The sequence below is a fragment of the Trichomycterus rosablanca genome, unplaced genomic scaffold (genome assembly GCF_030014385.1).
Source record: "Trichomycterus rosablanca isolate fTriRos1 unplaced genomic scaffold, fTriRos1.hap1 scaffold_85, whole genome shotgun sequence".
Lineage (NCBI taxonomy): Eukaryota > Metazoa > Chordata > Actinopteri > Siluriformes > Trichomycteridae > Trichomycterus > Trichomycterus rosablanca.
In genome coordinates this window covers 109539-128799 of record NW_026947256.1, presented here as the reverse complement: position 1 = coordinate 128799, position 19261 = coordinate 109539, and the positions used below count along the sequence as shown (strand labels likewise).

At 36.7% G+C, this 19261-nt stretch overlaps 1 long non-coding RNA gene, 2 other non-coding genes and 1 pseudogene across 3 annotated transcripts; 2 read left to right on the top strand and 2 right to left on the bottom strand.

Moving 5' to 3' along the window:
* Positions 1-1731: 1731 nt before the first annotated feature.
* Positions 1732-8108, bottom strand: LOC134308131 (uncharacterized). Its single transcript, XR_010010421.1, has 4 exons — positions 8037-8108; positions 6652-6780; positions 5663-5758; positions 1732-1847 (listed from the first exon to the last, which is right to left on the bottom strand). It is a non-coding gene; the product is annotated as an uncharacterized LOC134308131 (long non-coding RNA).
* Positions 8109-12356: 4248 nt separating this feature from the next.
* Positions 12357-12429, top strand: trnam-cau (transfer RNA methionine (anticodon CAU)). The gene has a single exon. It is a non-coding gene; the product is annotated as a tRNA-Met (tRNA).
* Positions 12430-12647: 218 nt separating this feature from the next.
* trnam-cau (transfer RNA methionine (anticodon CAU)) lies at positions 12648-12720 on the top strand. Its single transcript has one exon. It is a non-coding gene; the product is annotated as a tRNA-Met (tRNA).
* Positions 12721-14716: 1996 nt separating this feature from the next.
* Positions 14717-14867, bottom strand: LOC134308141 (U1 spliceosomal RNA; annotated as a pseudogene).
* Between the last annotated feature and the right edge of the window lie 4394 nt (positions 14868-19261).

Here is a 19261-nt window from a genome sequence, read left to right as displayed (position 1 = left end):
CTCTCTACTGATGTGAAGCTGAATGGGTTGATTTGATTACAGCCAATAAGAACTGTGCAGAAATAAAAGACTCGGTTCCTTTCGTTCATTTCAAAGATCCGTTCAATAGAATCGGATCGTTGGCGAACGACCCATCACTAGTATATCTGCAGTTAGCACTGAGCATGTGAGTGAGAGGGGAGCGCCTGTTTAGCGGAGCAGCCTTGTGATGTCAGGAACAAGATCAGTGAGATTCAAACACAGATCTGCTCTGGCAAAAGTGAGAGAGCTACAGATAACTTTACTGATAACTTTACTGATAACTTTACTGATAACTTTACTGATAACCTTACTGATAACCTTACTGAGAACTTTACTGAGAACTTTACTGAGAACTTTACTGATAACTTTACTGATAACTTTACGGATAACTTTACTGATAACCTTACTGATAACTTTACTGATAACCTTACTGATAACTTCACTGATAACTTTACTGATAATGCTTTGGAAATGTCGAGATGGAAACCCCGAACGTGAAGTATAGACGTAATGAAATACAGTGTCTGTGCAGCCCCGAATATTTTTAAAAACACATTCGTTTTAATTAAACTGATTTTATTAAAATAGAATTATAAGAACTTTGAAACAGATTTTATTAGTAATTTACACATTTTGTTTCATATTTTTTTATTTATAATTATTAAATTATTAATTTTTTCGGTGCATGTAATTACTTTTCCGAGATTATCTGGCGTACCACCTCGTGCTGCTTCACGTACCACCAGTGGTACACGTACCACAGTTTGAGAACTGGACTATTCCATGAATTATTCTTTATTTTTCTCTCTTTATCTGTATAATTTCATGCTGAGGTCTTCATGCATTTAAAGGACCCCTCCTACCTAGTGCTTATCTCAGATCTATCCAATTAGGAAAAGAACTAAGCTAAGTGAATTCTAGCAAAGACAATCCAACATGTTATAATGTCTATGAATAAAATCCTCAGACAGACTGTCCGGGTAAGTCTACCAGTTATGTATCATTTCTATTTTAATACTGTGTTGGAGATGTAGTGTTAAGAATGATGTTATACCAATATCCTGAACACAAAGCTAAAGAACATTTGTACTGCATGTTTAAATCACACGTATTGATTTCTGAGTATTAGAGCTGTTTAATCTATATAATCAGTATTTAGATTTTGTTCTGTTATTATGTTAGTGATATTAAAAGTTCACTTTTACAATCAGATACGTTTTAAGATTATTTTGTGTAATAAAACTCTTCCCACACTAAGAGCAATGCTATGGTTTCTCTCCAGTGTGAATGCGCTGGTGCATTTTGAGAGCACTTTGTCGATTAAAACTCTTTCCACACTGTGAGCACTGATACGGTTTCTCTCCAGTGTGAATGTGCTGGTGTATTTTGAGATGACTGTGTATAAAAACTCTACTCACACTGTGAGCACTGATACGGTTTCTCTCCAGTGTGAATGCGCTGGTGTCTTTTCAGATCACTCTGTCCATTGAAACTCTTTCCACACTGTGAGCACTGATACGGTTTCTCTCCAGTGTGAATGCGCTGGTGTATTTTGAGAGCACCCTGGGTACTGAAGCTCCTCCCACACTGTGAGCAGACGTTTCCTTCTCTCTGTGTGTGACTGAGAGACGTGTTAATGCTGACAGTACCAGAGGACGTTTGCTGATTACTGGAGCTTCTGGTGGGCGTCAGATCCTCATGTTCAGTCTTAATCTTCACCAGAGTCTCATATTTAACATGGTTGCAGCTCTTGATGTGATTGTGGAGCTGATTTTGGGTTGTAGAGGAACGTGGACACGAGGAGCAGGAGAAATCCTTGTTCAGTTCTGAAGCAGAAAATCATCAAATACATTTATAACATTATAAATAATCAAATAGATTCATAACATTATAAATAATCAAATACATTTATAACATTATAATCAAATACATTTATAAAATTATAAATAATCAAATACATTTATAACATTATAAATAATCAAATACATTTATAACATTATAAATCATCAAATACATTTATAACATTATAAATCATCAAATACATTTATAACATTATAAATAATAAAATACATTTATAAAATTATAAATAATAAAATACATTTATAACATTATAAATCATCAAATACATTTATAACATTATAAATCATCAAATACATTTATAACATTATAAATCATCAAATATATTTATAACATTATAAATAATAAATACATTTATAACATTATAAATAATAAAATACATTTATAACATTATAAATCATCAAAAACATTCATAACATTATAAATCATCAAAAACATTTATAACATAAATCATCAAATACATTCATAACATTATAAATCATCAAATACATTTATAACATTATAAATAATAAAATACATTTATAACATTATAAATAATAAAATACATTTATAACATTATAAATAATAAAATACATTTATAACATTATAAATAATAAAATACATTTATAACATTATAAATAATAAAATACAATTATAACATTATAAATAATGAAATACATTTATAACATTATAAATAATAAATACATTCATAACATTATAAATAATAAATACATTCATAACATTATAAATAATAAATACATTCATAACATTATAAATAATAAATACATTTATAATAGGGCTGCACGATATTGGAAAAAACTGACATTGCGATAATTTTTTTTCCTGCGATATATATTGCGATATTTAAAAAATGCAGGAATTTTCACCACATTATTAATAATATTAATAATGCATGTATCTTACTCTAAATAAGAGGCTCATCTGTTAAAAATGGTGGTGCCTACAAGGGATACAAAAGATTATGACAAGCTACATCTTTGTACTCGGTTCAAACTGAGCATTAAACTAAGAAAGCTTCAATATCACATGAAGGAATTAACAGGATTGACAAAATTGGTCATTTAATGTTTTATTTCACAATCAAAACCTCTTCAAGTAGTAAACATTATTTAAAAAAAACTATACAAACAAAAGAACTTTGGGCTTCAGCCCAGGGGTCTTAAATAATTGAGGGCCCCGGATTGGCTGTTTTTATTTATTTTTTATTTTGTTAGTTATTTTGGTTAATAAGAATAGGGAAGCTTACAAACCAGTGATTTTGTAAATCATTTACACGTTATTCATATTTCTGACTGTTGATTGGCCAGATAAACTATAACGAGCTGTAGTAGTACTAACAAACTAGTATGTGAGTGACATTCAGCTCAGCCAATCAGAATGCAGCACCGGGTTTCTACATGTGCGTTCGGACGTGCTGCGGTTAGTTTTGTATGTGAGACTCGCTGTATATATACAGTGTATCACAAAAGTGAGTACACCCCTCACATTTCTGCAAATATTTCATTATATCTTTTCATGGGACAACACTATAGACATGAAACTTGGATATAACTTAGAGTAGTCAGTGTACAACTTGTATAGCAGTGTAGATTTACTGTCTTCTGAAAATAACTCAACACACAGCCATTAATGTCTAAATAGCTGGCAACATAAGTGAGTACACCCCACAGTGAACATGTCCAAATTGTGCCCAAATTTGTCGTTGTTCCTCCCTGGTGTCATGTGTCAAGGTCCCAGGTGTAAATGGGGAGCAGGGCTGTTAAATTTGGTGTTTTGGGTACAATTCTCTCATACTGGCCACTGGATATTCAACATGGCACCTCATGGCAAATAACTCTCTGAGGATGTGAGAAATAGAATTGTTGCTCTCCACAAAGATGGCCTGGGCTATAAGAAGATTGCTAACACCCTGAAACTGAGCTACAGCATGGTGGCCAAGGTCATACAGCGGTTTTCCAGGACAGGTTCCACTCGGAACAGGCTTCGCCAGGGTCGACCAAAGAAGTTGAGTCCACGTGTTCGGCGTCATATCCAGAGGTTGGCTTTAAAAAATAGACACATGAGTGCTGCCAGCATTGCTGCAGAGGTTGAAGAAGTGGGAGGTCAGCCTGTCAGTGCTCAGACCATACGCCGCACACTGCATCAACTCGGTCTGCATGGTCGTCATCCCAGAAGGAAGCTGACGCACAAGAAAGCCCGCAAACAGTTTGCTGAAAACAAGCAGTCCAAGAACATGGATTACTGGAATGCCCTGTGGTCTGACGAGACCAAGATAAACTTGTTTGGCTCAGATGGTGTCCAGCATGTGTGGCGGCGCCCTGGTGAGAAGTACCAAGACAACTGTATCTTGCCTACAGTCAAGCATGGTGGTGGTAGCATCATGGTCTTGGGCTGCATGAGTGTTGCTGGCACTGGGGAGCTGCAGTTCATTGAGGGAAACATGAATTCCAACATGTACTGTGACATTCTGAAACAGAGCATGATCCCCTCCCTTCGAAAACTGGGCCTCATGGCAGTTTTCCAACAGGATAACGACCCCAAACACAACCTCCAAGATGACAACTGCCTTGCTGAGGAAGCTGAAGGTAAAGGTGATGGACTAAACCCAATTGAGCATCTGTGGCGCTTCCTCAAGTGGAAGGTGGAGGGGTTCAAGGTGTCTAACATCCACCAGCTCCGTGATGTCATCATGGAGGAGTGGAAGAGGATTCCAGTAGCAATCTGTGCAGCTCTGGTGAATTCCATGCCCAGGAGGGTTAAGGCAGTGCTGGATAATAATGGTGGTCACACAAAATATTGACACTTTGGGCACAATTTGGACATGTTCACTGTGGGGTGTACTCACTTATGTTGCCAGCCATTTAGACATTAATGGCTGTGTGTTGAGTTATTTTCAGAAGACAGTAAATCTACACTGCTATACAAGCTGTACACTGACTACTCTAACTTATATCCAAGTTTTATTTCTATAGTGTTGTCCCATGAAAAGATATAATGAAATATTTGCAGAAATGTGAGGGGTGTACTCACTTTTGTGATACACTGTATATATATATATATATATATATATATATATATATATATATATATATATATATATATATATATATATATACAGTATATGTAGGGGGGCCACAACCAGCCGTAGCCCCTGGGCCCACAGGCAGGGTAAATCACCTCTGCATGTTAGCGCTGTCCCACCTCATTCCATTGGTTTTAATGGCAAGATGCTAAATGCTAAATGCGAAACCCGATGGAATTGCTAAGTAGCCGCGTTCCGATAACCTGCCTTCTAAGTCAATGACTTATTAGAATCCTCTCTACTGAGGCAGCTACCTGTGTAGGTAGTACAGCGAGGCGGCTCACTGGGTTTTTGAACACACTGGTAGATATGTCATGGAAAATGAGAACGGTGTGAATTTTCGTTTTGTGTCAAGCAGCAAAAAAGTTGTAGCATGACGTATTTGATTTAATTTGCATTAAGTAACATTGCACGTCCTGTGATGTGACTATCGCACATGCACACATCGCGATGTCGATGCTGAAACGATATATCGTGCAGCCCTAATTTATAACATTATAAATAATAAAGATTGTTAGTAAATGTTAAACTGAGATCTGATGCTAAAGTCCTGTAACGTGATTCATCCTGCATTCATCATTTCCTGCTCACACTGATCTGCATGAGCACAATACAAGCTTTCACTGTATGATGCTTCATCCCAGCTGCATCTGATTCTATTCAATCCAAATCTTATTTTACTCAAGATAAAAAATATCTTACTGAGATCATCTTTATCTTCAGCTTCTTCCTTCTTCACTTGTTGGTCCACTGGGGTGAGGTGTTCCTCAGGGATCGAGGTTCCTTCACCTGAAATGTCTTTGTTTTGTGAAGAAAAAAATAATAAGGTTGTTATTGTTGGTAGTAACGACCAACTTCTTTATTAAGCACTTAAGTTAGAACTAACAGACACGTACTTCTATACTACCTGTCAAAAAAGACGACCTATAAACCTTTGTTCAAACAGGGTTTCAGCAGATTTAATAATAATAATAACAATACAACCCCAAATAAAAAAAAATACTTGGGACAGTATAGAAAATGGAAAATAATAAAACACAGAGTTTCTTACACTGACTTTGACTTTGATTTGATGTCAGACAGGATGAAGCTGAGATATTTCATCTTTTATCTGCTCAACTTCATTTCATTCATTAATAAACATCCATTCCTGCATTTCAGGTCTGCAACACATTCCAAAAAAAGTTGGGACCGTTCTTTATTGGGGACAGGTCAGGACTGTAGGCAGGCCAGTCCAGTACCCGTACCCTCTTATTCCTCAGCCACACCTTTGTAATGTGTGCAGCAGGTGGATTTGCATCGTCTTGTTAAAAAATGCTGAACATCCCTGGAAAAGACGACGTCTTGAAGGCAGCACATGTTGCTGATGACAGTCTGGATCCTTTTCACCTTTGGTCCGGATCACACACTGTCCATTTTACCATAAAAAGACCTGAAATGCTGATTCATCTGACCACAATACAGTTTCCACCTTTGGGCAAGATGGCGGCACAAGCACCTGAGCGTCTTATCAGGCTTAGTAAATCCTTTATAACCAGTCTAGTCTACACACTGTACAGTCAGCATGATCTGTTTAATATTCTTTACTTCTGTCTCCTCATTTCACTCACCTGCTCACTTATGCACTAAAATACACAAATATTACAAATTATGAGAAATGATTTAATAAAAACGTTATAAAAATATCTTACTGAGTTAATCTGTATCTTCAGGTTCTTCCTTCTTCACAGGCTTCATCTGGAAACCTCCACACTGTTGGTCCTCTGAGAAGAGCAGTTCCACAGAAGCAACAAGTTCTGGAGGGATTAAAGTGACTTCACCTGAAATTCATCAATATGAGAAGAAGAAACTCAACAACTGGAGGAAACTGAAGGTTGTGGGTTTGATTTTACAATCACAAATAAATCCTAGTTAGATTAAAACTCAAATCCAGACTGGAGTGTATCAGCACAGGACAGTACGGTACAGTACAGGTTCTAATCCCACTATCCACTTTCTCTTATTATTTCTACTGATTAGTGACTCCAATACTAACTGTACCGTACTGTACCATACTGTACTGTACCACACTGTACTGTACTATACTGTATCATACTGTACTGTACCATACTGTACTGTACCATACTGTACTGTACCATACTGTACTGTATCATACTGTACCACACTGTACTGTACCACACTGTACTGTACCATACTGTACTGTACCATACTGTACTGTACCACACTGTACTGTACCATACTGTACTGTACCGTACTATACTGTACCACACTGTACTGTACTATACTGTACTGTACCACACTGTACTGTACCACACTGTACTGTACTATACTGTACTGTACCATACTGTACTGTACCATACTGTACTGTACCACACTGTACTGTACTATACTGTACTGTACCACACTGTACTGTACCACACTGTACTGTACCATACTGTACTGTACCACACTGTACTGTACCATACTGTACTGTACCATACTGTACTGTACCACACTGTACTGTACCATACTGTACTGTACCGTACTATACTGTACCACACTGTACTGTACCATACTGTACTGTACCATACTGTACTGTACCACACTGTACTGTACCATACTGTACTGTACCGTACTATACTGTACCACACTGTACTGTACTATACTGTACTGTACCACACTGTACTGTACTATACTGTACTGTACCACACTGTACTGTACCATACTGTACTGTACCATACTGTACTGTACCACACTGTACTGTACCATACTGTACTGTACCGTACTATACTGTACCACACTGTACTGTACTATACTGTACTGTACCACACTGTACTGTACCTCACTGTACTGTACCATACTGTACTGTACCATACTGTACTGTACCACACTGTACTGTACCACACTGTACTGTACTATACTGTACTGTACCACACTGTACTGTACCTCACTGTACTGTACCATACTGTACTGTACCATACTGTACTGTACCACACTGTACTGTACCATACTGTACTGTACCTCACTGTACTGTACTATACTGTACTGTACCATACTGTACCACACTGTACTGGCATCATGCTCCACATTTACTTACAGAAGAAATCATCTTCATCCTCCTCCTCCTCCTTTTGTATTATTTTCTTCTGGAATTCTTCATGTTGTAGATCCACAAGGGTGACGTGTCCCTCTTCTGCTGACTGCATTATTAAAGCTCTAATAAACAGACAGACAGACAGATAGATGTGCTGCATTCATAATTAAAGGGAAATTCTTTAGACTGTTGTAACTGGCTGTTATTGTTATGAACTGAAGCTAGTCTGTACACAACCAAACTGACACTTTGCTTAAGTTTGCCATCACATTATTTCAAATTCCTACAGTAAAATTATCTCAAAATCACAAGATTAGTACTCGAGTAAATGTTCTTCATGATCATAGGGGTGACATTTAATAACAATTTGATTTGCTTAATTTATTGCTCTTCAAAAAGTGGTATTAACACAACCGAATAGACACTTCACATGAGTTTGAGATCCGATCACAACAAATTCCTCCAGTAAAAATGTCTGAAATGTATTTCATTAATAAAAGAAATCTTGAATTGAGTGGATTTTGTGCATCAGAACACGGTAATTAATGTTTATTAAACTGTAAACAGCAGTTTTACCCTCTTTAACACTTCGGGTACCGTAATACATGGTTTACACCCGCAGTAAACAATTAAAGACGCTCGCTTACACTTTTCACCTGACTGTAACTATAAAACTCTACAAACCACCTGTAAACAAAGTTACACTGTAAACAAAGTTCCACTATAAACAAAGTTTAAAAATATCACGTGTTTATATAAAAATGTGAGATTTCATCATGAAGAAACTCAATCAGTTCCGCTCAATTCATTCATTTTGCTGGGTCGGTTCAAATGAATCGGTTCATCAGTACTGAATCATGTGTGATGCTAACAGTTAGCGGAGCAGCTAATAGTTTGTGTGTTTAAATGAAAGCAGAGTTAAAGCTCCTCAAATCCTCACAGTGATGTTTTATTATGAACTCTAGTTTATTATGAATTAGAATGTAGTTATAATGAAATATAAGGGTTATAATTAAATACATATTTTACTTACAGATGAGGCTCTACAGTACAAACACAGCAGCTTCTTGTTCTTCTTATGATGGTTAATGGCGGATGGTAGAACGACTTAAGACGCAGCAGCGTCACCAACTGGACTGGAGCTGAACAGCAGCTCAGCAGTAATAAACCTCCGTTAGTCCTGTATCTCTCAGCTAGATTTAGAGAGAACTACAGTCTGCAGTGTTGGGGGTAACGCGGTACAAAGTAACACATTACAGTAATGTTATTATTTTTTTCTGTAACGGCATCGTGGGGCGTCGTCTGCACGTGTGGCATCGGCTGAGCTTACTCGTGTGTTTCAAAGTGATCTTGAGGTTACATTAAAAGTTGTGACTGTAAGTTATGTTTTTGAGTGTGTGTGTGTGTGTGAGTGTGTGTGTTTTCTTTAAGTTAAGTGTGTTGCTTTATTTGATATTTTTCTCTGTTATTAGTCTCGTCCACTTCATTCTTTTCTTTAAAGATTTGCTTAGAGCTGGATTTCTCTTTGTTGTTATTTTCATTGTTATTTAGAAATGTTATAAATAAATTGTGTGTTTTGGAAAGATTGTTTGCTCCTCATTATTTCATTATTGTAGTAGTATTATGTTACATCCCTATCACCCATAGATCACTACGGGATGTAACACTTATGTTAACGCTTTTTCATTGTGAATCCACTATGAGGGTTTGTGTTGTGCATTTGTGATTGAATACACTGCTGCAGGGTTTACAGTGTTCAGTATTTGTTTTGATGTGAAACTGGATTATGGGAACTAAGTTTATGGTAAAGTTTGTGCAAGTTCTTCAAGTTTTACAAAGCAAACTGACTAAAGCAATTTAGTACATTTCTGACTCTGCCTTTATGAATTTTTACATTTATTTAATTATTATATTTGTATTAATAGATGTACACTTAACATTTCTATGATACATTTGAATAGAGTTAATTTTTATAAAGCAAGTTAACTATGGTACCATGGACTTAACTATGGTACCATGAACGAAATGAAATTGCTTCAGAGTTACAAAATATCTTTAAATTATGGCAATAAAAATGTAGCTGGCATTACAATTTGTGACATGATGAAACTTGATATCAATAACTTGATTTTAAAGTAATGAGAAATAATATCTTGCATCAACATGATTCATTTAAATAGTTTAATAATGCATGTATCTTACTCTAAATAAGGGGCTCATCTGTGAAAAATGGTGGTGCCTACAAGTGATACAAGAGATTATGACAAGCTACATCTTTGTACTCGGTTGAAACTGAGCATTAAACTAAGAAAGCTTCAATATCACATGAGGGAATTAACAAGATTGACAAAATGGGTCATTTAATATTTTATTTTACAATCAAAACCTCTTTAAGTAGTAAACATTATTAAAAAAATAAACTATACAAACAAAAGAGCAGCTATACACCTGTTCCAAATCCGAGATGCCTTACTAAGCTCACTACTGAGGCATCTTAATATTTCAATGTTATTTTTACTCAAGAACGAGTGAGAATCGGAAGCGTCCTTAGTGATGAAGGCAATCCCAGAATTCATTGCGGCATCTCTTCTCTCACAGAAAAATAAACATGGCTGACGGTGCAGACAGGAAGTTATTTTCAAACGTAAATAAATAATTATTGATTTTTAACGAGTGTTTTTATTTGCAAGTTTGGGCTTGTCAGCAAATGAAACAGTTATCTGTACACGAATCCAGATGTTATATTGACATGTTAGCGCTGTCCCACCTCATTCCATTCGTTTTAATGGCAAAATGCTAAATGCTAAATGCGAAACCCGATGGAATCGCTAAGTAGCGCGTTCGAATAACCTGCCTTATAAGTCAATGACTTATTAGAATTCTCTCTACTGAGGCAGCTGCCTGTGTAGGTAGTAAGACAGCGAGGCAGCTCACTAGGTTTTCCAACACACTGGTAGATATTATGTGGAAAATGAGAACGGTGTGAATTTTCGTTTTTGTGTCAAGCAGCAAAAAAGTTGTAGCATGACGTATTTGATTTAATTTGCATGAAGTGACATCGCACGTCCTGTGATGTGACTATTGCTCATGCACACATCGCGATGATGATGCTGAAACGATATATCGTGCAGCCCTGTTTGATTCTCATCCAGTTCTTGATGCCTACATTTAGGTCATGAGTTCGATCCTCACACTGGGCAAGAGCTTTGATGTACCAGTTTAGTTACTGAGCCTAATCTAAGCCTTTGATGTACCAGTTTAGTTACTGTGCCTAATCTAAGCCTTTGATGTACCAGTTTAGTTACTGTGCCTAATCTAAGCCTTTGATGTACCAGTTTAGTTACTGTGCCTAATCTAAGCCTTTGATGTACCAGTTTAGTTACTGTGCCTAATCTAAGCCTTTGATGTACCAGTTTAGTTACTGTGCCTAATCTAAGCCTTTGATGTACCAGTTTAGTTACTGTGCCTAATCCAAGCCCAGTTAGCAGACTGGTTTTATGTCATTTAGTGATTTTCATCAGCACTGTAAATAGAACAGGTAGTGAACATACACTTACAGTCAGAAGGGTGTGAGTTTGATTCTCATCCAGTTTTTGATGCTTACATTTAGGTCATGAGTTTGATCCTCTCACTGGGCAAGACCTTTGAGGGACCAGTTTAGTTGCTGAGCTTAATCTAAGCCCAACACTGTAAATTGAACAATTAGAGAGCCTTCTTACAGTCAGAAGGGTGTGAGTTTGATTCTCATCCAGTTCTTGATGCTTACATTTAGGTTGTGAGTTCAAGGCAAGGCCTTTGAGGGACCAGTTTAGTTGCAGACTGGATTCATGTCATTTAGTGACTTTCATCAGCACTGTGAATAGAACAGATAATGAACATACACTTACAGTCAGAAGTCAGAGTTTGATTCTCATCCAGTTTTTGATGCTTAGATTTAGATTCTGCTTTTCAATATTATATTCAATTTAATATTATATTCAGATGTCTCCACTTATTTTTGTCAGCCTCGTTAGTGCAGTAGGTAGCGTGTCAGTCTCATAATCTGAAGGTTGTATGTTCGATCCTCACACAGGGCGAGACCTTTGAGGGACCACTTTAGTTACTGTGCCTAATCTAAGCCCATTTAGCAGACTGGTTTTATGTCTTTTAGTGACTTTCATCAGCACTGTAAATAGAACAGGTGGTGAACATACAGTCATAAGAGTGTGAGTTTGATTCCATTTTTTAATGCTTAGATTTATATTCTGCATTTCAATATTTAAATTTATTATCTAAACTACAACTACAAAAACTGCCAGATTCAGTGTAAACATGTCTTTGTCAGCCTCGTTAGCGCAGTAGGTAGCGCGTCAGTCTCATAATCTGAAGGTCGTGAGTTCGATCCTCACACGGGGCAAGGCCTTTGAGGGACCAGTTTAGTCTCAGACTGGTTTTATGTCTTTTAGTGACTTTCATCAGCACTGTAAATAGAACAGGTGGGGAACATACAGTCAGAAGGGAGTTTTATTCCATTTTTTTATGCTTATATTTAGATTCTGCATTTCAATATTTAAATTTATTATCTAAACTACAACTAGAAAAACTGCCAGATTCAGTCTAGACATGTTGCTGTCTGCCTCGTTAGCACAGTGGGTAGTGTGTCAGTCTCATAATCTGAAGGTTGTGAGTTTGATCCTCACATGGGGCGTTTCGGAGACCAGTTTAGTTAGTGTGCCTAATCCAAGCCCATTTAGCAGACTTTCATCAGCACTGTAAATAGAACAGGGAATTAACATTCTTACATTCAGAAGGATGTGAGATTCAAAGAGTCAGTTTTTTGCCTTGTTTTGATTCGCTCATGCGTGATAGAAAGCGTGCAGCACAGCGTTTTTATTTCTTTCTGGATCAATAAAGTATCTATCTATCTATCTAAGCTTACATGCTGTAAGCTTTTCCTCACACATCTTTACTTCAACCTCCTGCCAAAGGAGCCGAAATTTTTCTTATTTTCTTCATCATCAAAGCAATACGTGAAGAAAAAGGCCAGCTGATACTTTCATTCTGAGTAGAGTAAAACACTTATCCATCCTTCTGTACAAAAGGAAATTTTTTTGTCAATATAACTTTAAAAAACTTAACGAATAACTTTATTTTCCTGCTTTAAAATGTAAACGTTTCCCTGAATTGCATTTATTAATAACTATACTGAAAAACCAAATTAGGATCTTTAGCATTTTAGCGACTTTAAAAATGAAGTTCAAAATTATGTCCAGACATCATCCCCATCTAGTGGTGCTAGAAATAAGTTACATCTTGTACACGTGGTATAGACTTGTGACATTATTGTTATTATTTATTTATTATTATTTATTTATTTTTATTGTTTTTTATTTATTTATTATTACTGTATTTTTAATTATTTGTTGTTGTGTCTGTTTACATAAAAGTCTCAAGTGGAGGACCAAAGCAATTCGTTCATTTATAGACGGTGGTGTTTATGCTTTTATATTTTAACCTGTAAACAGTTTTCAAAAAAGAAATGATTTAAATATCAACAAACACGACAACAAATAATTAAAAATATAACAACAATAATAAAAAATAAGCGAACAATACACTGCTCACAAAAATGAGGGGATATTTCAAAATGAATATGATGCAATTTAAAAAAAGAAACATTCGATTTTTTTTTTTTAAACACGAACATCAAAAAAGCAATCACACACCGTTCAAACTCACGGTGACTCCACTCGTCTACTCATCACACCAGCACAAACCTCACCGAACACAAACCCGCTATTCTGCAACATCAAAACCACCACGCAGACATTTGCCTGAAAAAACAAAACATCTGATTCAACCAAAACAGAAGAAAAAACTGATCATTTCAAATTGATCTACAAAGAAGAAAAAGAACCACTGTAAAAATCCACCTGATAAGCATGTTCTTTACAGGTTTAGCATAGCTCAATCATGAAACGGTCAAATTAGCCTGAGAAATTGCCCAGTGGCTAATTATGTACCCAGTGCTGAAGCTGATGTAAAACACCGGTCTGATCTAAAACACCGGTCTCTTTAACGTTTGTATCAACAAGCTTTTTATGTAAACGCTGCCTATCCAAAAATAGCTCTGGACAACCACTTTTTTACCCCACGCAAAAAAAACACGAATCCGTCCTATCGTTCGGAGCTGCACGCAAAAGAACAACGAATCAGAATGAAAATAATTCAGAACAAGAAACTAAATGAATATGGTCGGCTTAAATCTACAAACTCTTTCTTTGCTACCACAGAAATCACGGGAAAGCGAACGCGGTCCCTCATTATCAGAAATGAATCAATTGGCCTCCATGCACAATATGTCAACCTTTGTTCTCACTGTTGACCGCTGGTCGAGTCTCTCACCACACCATGCATAACACTGATGTGCAAAGTGATTTCCAAAATGGCAATTCTACAGGAGAAGGCAAAAAAAATCTTAAACTTGAATGGAAATTAATGTAAAAAATCATTCCAAGTACTTTTGGAGCATTTCTAGTCTGTTTATTCTTTTATGCTTTGTTCAAATTGTGCACAAAAAAAAAAGAAACGTAAATAGATACACATGATTTTCTTTAGAAAACATTGATACACTCCACTAAAAAACAACAAACCTAATGCATTCATTCTGCAGTCATAAACTCTATCTTTGCTACCACAGAAATCAGTGGAGAGCGCGAACGAAGTCCCCCACTATCAGAAATTATGCAGTCGAGATTCCCACATTTGGGGAATTCGCAGGAGTCAGCAATAGCTAAACCTCGCCCTGGGTGAACCACCTTCTTCATCATGGTCTCGCCCCTGCCAGGTAAGTATGAGGTCCAGAAGCACCGCCGAACAGAGACACCGAATCACACACCGTTCAAACTCACGGTGACTCCACTCGATAATGAGGGACCGCGTTCGCTTTCCCCTGATTTCTGTGGTAGCAAAGATAGAGCTTGTAGATTTAAGCCGACCGTATTCATTTACCCAGCTAACAATTTTTGGTTCCCAGAACGTTCCGGGAACGTTAGTTTTTGGTTCCCAGAACGTTCTGGGAACGGATCATTTTGGTTGCCCTTTGGTTCCCCAGGAAAGTTTTCTTTACGGAAATAGAACGTTCCCGTTTGGTTGTGCATTATAGTTGTGGGAACGTTCCCCTAACGTTCCCGTAACCTTAAAATTATTGAAACCTTAAGGGAACCTTGTACTAACCTTTAAATTATTGAAAACTTTAGACAACCTTGCAATAACACTCCGGTAACACCAGCAGCCCGTGTCGGCTCTGACTCTTTTTGACTGGCCCAAATCCGGATGCCAGATCTCCGCCGACTCTCCCATAACTGGGCCGGAATAGCCCCAGAAACACTACGATACTATTTATTTCCCGTTTTCTTCTCCTTTCACATCCGCATAGATAAAATAATACATTTATTCTACAGATTAACTACAGATGCTACAGATTAACTACAGATTGTGCAGTAGAAAGTATTTTATTAAGATAATTGCAGTGAGTAGTATAATAATAATAATCAGAATATTATAAATAAGACCAATTACAAAAGTGAACCAAAATGACAGCTATATGAATACTATACATAGAAAATAACATAATTGCATATAAAAATAATAATTATAAAAGTAAACTATATATATATACATACATACATACATACAATATAAATTACAGTTTGTTTATTAGGATTTTAACATCATGTTTTACACTTTGGTTACATTCATGACGGGGACGGTAGTTACTCATAACACAAGATTCATCAGTTCTCAAGGTTATATCAAACACAGTCATGAACAATTTAGTGTCTCCAATTCACCTCACTTGCATGTCTTTGGACTGTGGGAGGAAACCGGAGCACCCGGATGAAACCTACGCAGACATTGGGAGAACATGCAAACAACACAGAAATGACCCAGACCACCCCACCTGGGGATCGAACCCTGGACCTTCTTGCTGGATTTTGTGACCTTGACCTTGAGTAGTGTTCATAGTTTTCACTCATGTATGAGAGGTGAATAAGCAAATGTGGCTCAGTGATGGTAGTGGACACTTGAATATCTACAAAAAATACAAGGGACAACATTTGGGTTATAAAATTATATACGATCAGCCATAACATTAAAACCACCTCCTTCTGCAATTTTCCTCTGGGATCAATAAAGTATTCTGATTCTGATTGTATGTATACTCTTTTTCTATCAGCTCCACTAACCATATAGTTTACTAACCATTTACTGACTTTCCCTATGGGATTAATAAAGTTATCTATCTATAGAAGCACTTTGTAGCTCTACGGTTCCACTGTCGTCCATCAGTTACTCTGCATACTTTGTTAGCCCCCTTTTACCTTATTCTTCAATGGTCAGGACTCCCAGGACCACCTCAGAGCAGGTATTATTTAGGTGGTGGATCATTCTCAGCACTGCAGTGGCACTGACGTGGTGGTGGTGTGTTAGTGTGTGTTGTGCTGGTATGAGTGGATCAGACTCAGCAGCGCTGCTGGAGTTTTCAAATACCATGTCCACTTACTGTCCACTCTTAAATTATACACACCTGCTTTGTTGGTCCACCTTGTGGATGTAGTCAGAGATGGTAGTTCGTCTGTTGCGTATTATTGTATTACTATTATTGTTGTTGTTCTTGTTGCTTATTGTAGCTTTTAAGTTAACGTTATCCACAGTATTCAATGAGCTTCAATTATTTAGCAGCTGTTGTCTAATGCTAGAAACTGTTAGCCTTTTAGCTAACGTTACCTGAAGTGTTTCAGTTCAGACTACCAGTTAACCTGAAACTCACTAGATAACATTACCTAACAGTTTCCATTTCCAAATTACTCTCTATCTTAATCCAAAACTCATTAATAGACTTTCTGCTTACTTTTTGATAAGTAAAAAGTTGTTAAGATTAAATGTTTATTTACCTCACACGAACGAACGAGTCCTCTTCTTCAACGGCTCGCGTCGCACTGTTGCTATGGTGACGCTGTTCAGTCGGCGCTGAATCAGAGACTGGTCGCTGGGCCACAGCCGGACAACCAGCGTCGGCGCGCACGCGTTTCTACGAGCACCAGCCAAACCCAGCTGTTGTAACAACTGGGCCGGATCTGGCTACATTGATTCTGGCCGATTCTGACACTCGGTCGACTGTGCCGATAGAAAAGTGGGAACTGGGCCAGATGGTTGTGCTAGCTGGGAATGGAGAGTTCTGCTTGCTATATATAGAGAGAGTTAATTTCTCTCACTGGATCATGAGAAAACTTTCCGGGAACGTTACTGGAATGTTACTTTATACACATAAGAAATAAAACCTTAAGGCAACTTTTAGATAACGTTCTCTGTTAGTTTTCATAAAACCATGAGAGAACGTTAGGTTTCATAGTTCCCGGAACGTTCCGGGAACAGCGCTGATTTTTTTACGAAAATAGAACGTTCCCATAACGTTATGGGATGGTTCCCTAAAAATAACCATAGGGGAACCAAAATCTAACGTTACGGGAACGTTCTGTGTTAGCTGGGTTGTAAAATGTGTGGGTTGAATTCTGAGGCAAAAAAGTTCAGTAATCAAAATTCAAAGGCTTAAAGTTCAGTAATCAAAATTCTAAGGCTTTTAAATTTCAAAATCTGATGAGACAAATTTACTTCCATATTTCTGTACCAAATATTAAGTTCTGTTTTTCCATTGTACCAAATACTTATTCTTGCAATAAAATGCAAATTAATTATTCAATTTCTGTATTTTATTTTATTTTTTTTAGATTATGTCTCTCACAGTTGAAGTGTCCCTACGATAAAAATTACAGGCCTCTTCATTCTTTGTAGGCGGGAAAATCGGCAGTGTAAACAGCAGTTTTACCCTCTTCAACACTTTTACAGTAATACATGGTTTAAACGTGCAGTAAAACGTTTAGTGTAGATGGCGCAGTGATAATTCCATGTTGATTGTGTTTTGTCTTTTTTGGGGATTCCATGATGAATGCGAGAGTAAAACTCCTCACACGTTAACTATCTTTTTAGAATAAGTTATTAAAGTATGAAGCTTCCGATCATTTGTGCATGAACACTATTTATTCCTCATCAAGCTTTATCCTCATTAAGCTTTATCAAGCTAGTACACAATTAAAAACGCTCGCTTACACTTTTCACCTGAATGTGAATATAAAACTCTACAAACCACCTGTAAACAAAGTTCCACTATAAACAAAGTTTAAAAATATGACGTTTATATAAAAATGTGCAATTTAATACATTAAAACATCAAGCAAATGCAAAATAAGTTTATTAGCTCAAAAAGCACAAGCTAAATGATTTACCAACATCATGTGTGGTGTTTTTTTTTACAAAAATAATAATTAATAATTGCTCTTCTCACTGTACACAAATGACTGTATCTCCATGGACACCTCTTTTTAACAATGGACCAACAGAATTGAGGTAAATGTTGATATTCTCAATATAGCTGAGCACAGAATTTCAGTTAGCAATTAATGCTAATATTATTTTTATATTAGCAATATGGAGTAATTTTTTAACAATGTACCAACAGAACTGAGGTAAAAGTTGATATTCTCGGTGTAGCTCTATACAAAATTTCATTTAGCGATTACTGCTAATAGTAATTGTCATTATATTAGCAAAATTTTTTTTACCAATGTTCCAACAAAACTGAGGTAAATGTTGACATTCCCAATACAACTGAACACAGAATTCCAGTTAGTGATCATTGCTAAACACGTTTTTATTTATCTGAAAACAAGACAGAAGCTTTCAAGAATCAATAATGAGACAGAGGAATAAGGATTAATATGTAGATATTTTATTAACAAACAACTAAAAACAAGCAAATTCATAAATGACACATAAATTACCATAACAAAACTAATCCGTGCAACACAGAGCAAAAAAAACAAAAACAAGAACTTCACAGATCAGCTCTTCATCATCCTGCCACCTCTAGACTGGGAGGCCCATGAAGTTATTGCACAGTGTGAATGCGCTGGTGTCTTTTCAGATCACTCTGTCCATTGAAACTCTTTTCACACTGAGAGCACTGATACGGTTTCTCTCCAGTGTGAATGCGCTGATGTATTTTAAGATTACTTTGTGTAATAAAACTCTTTCCACACTATGAGCACTGATACGGTTTTTCTCCAGTGTGAATGCGCTGGTGTATTTTAAAATGACTCTGTTGATTAAAACTCTTCCCACACTGTGAG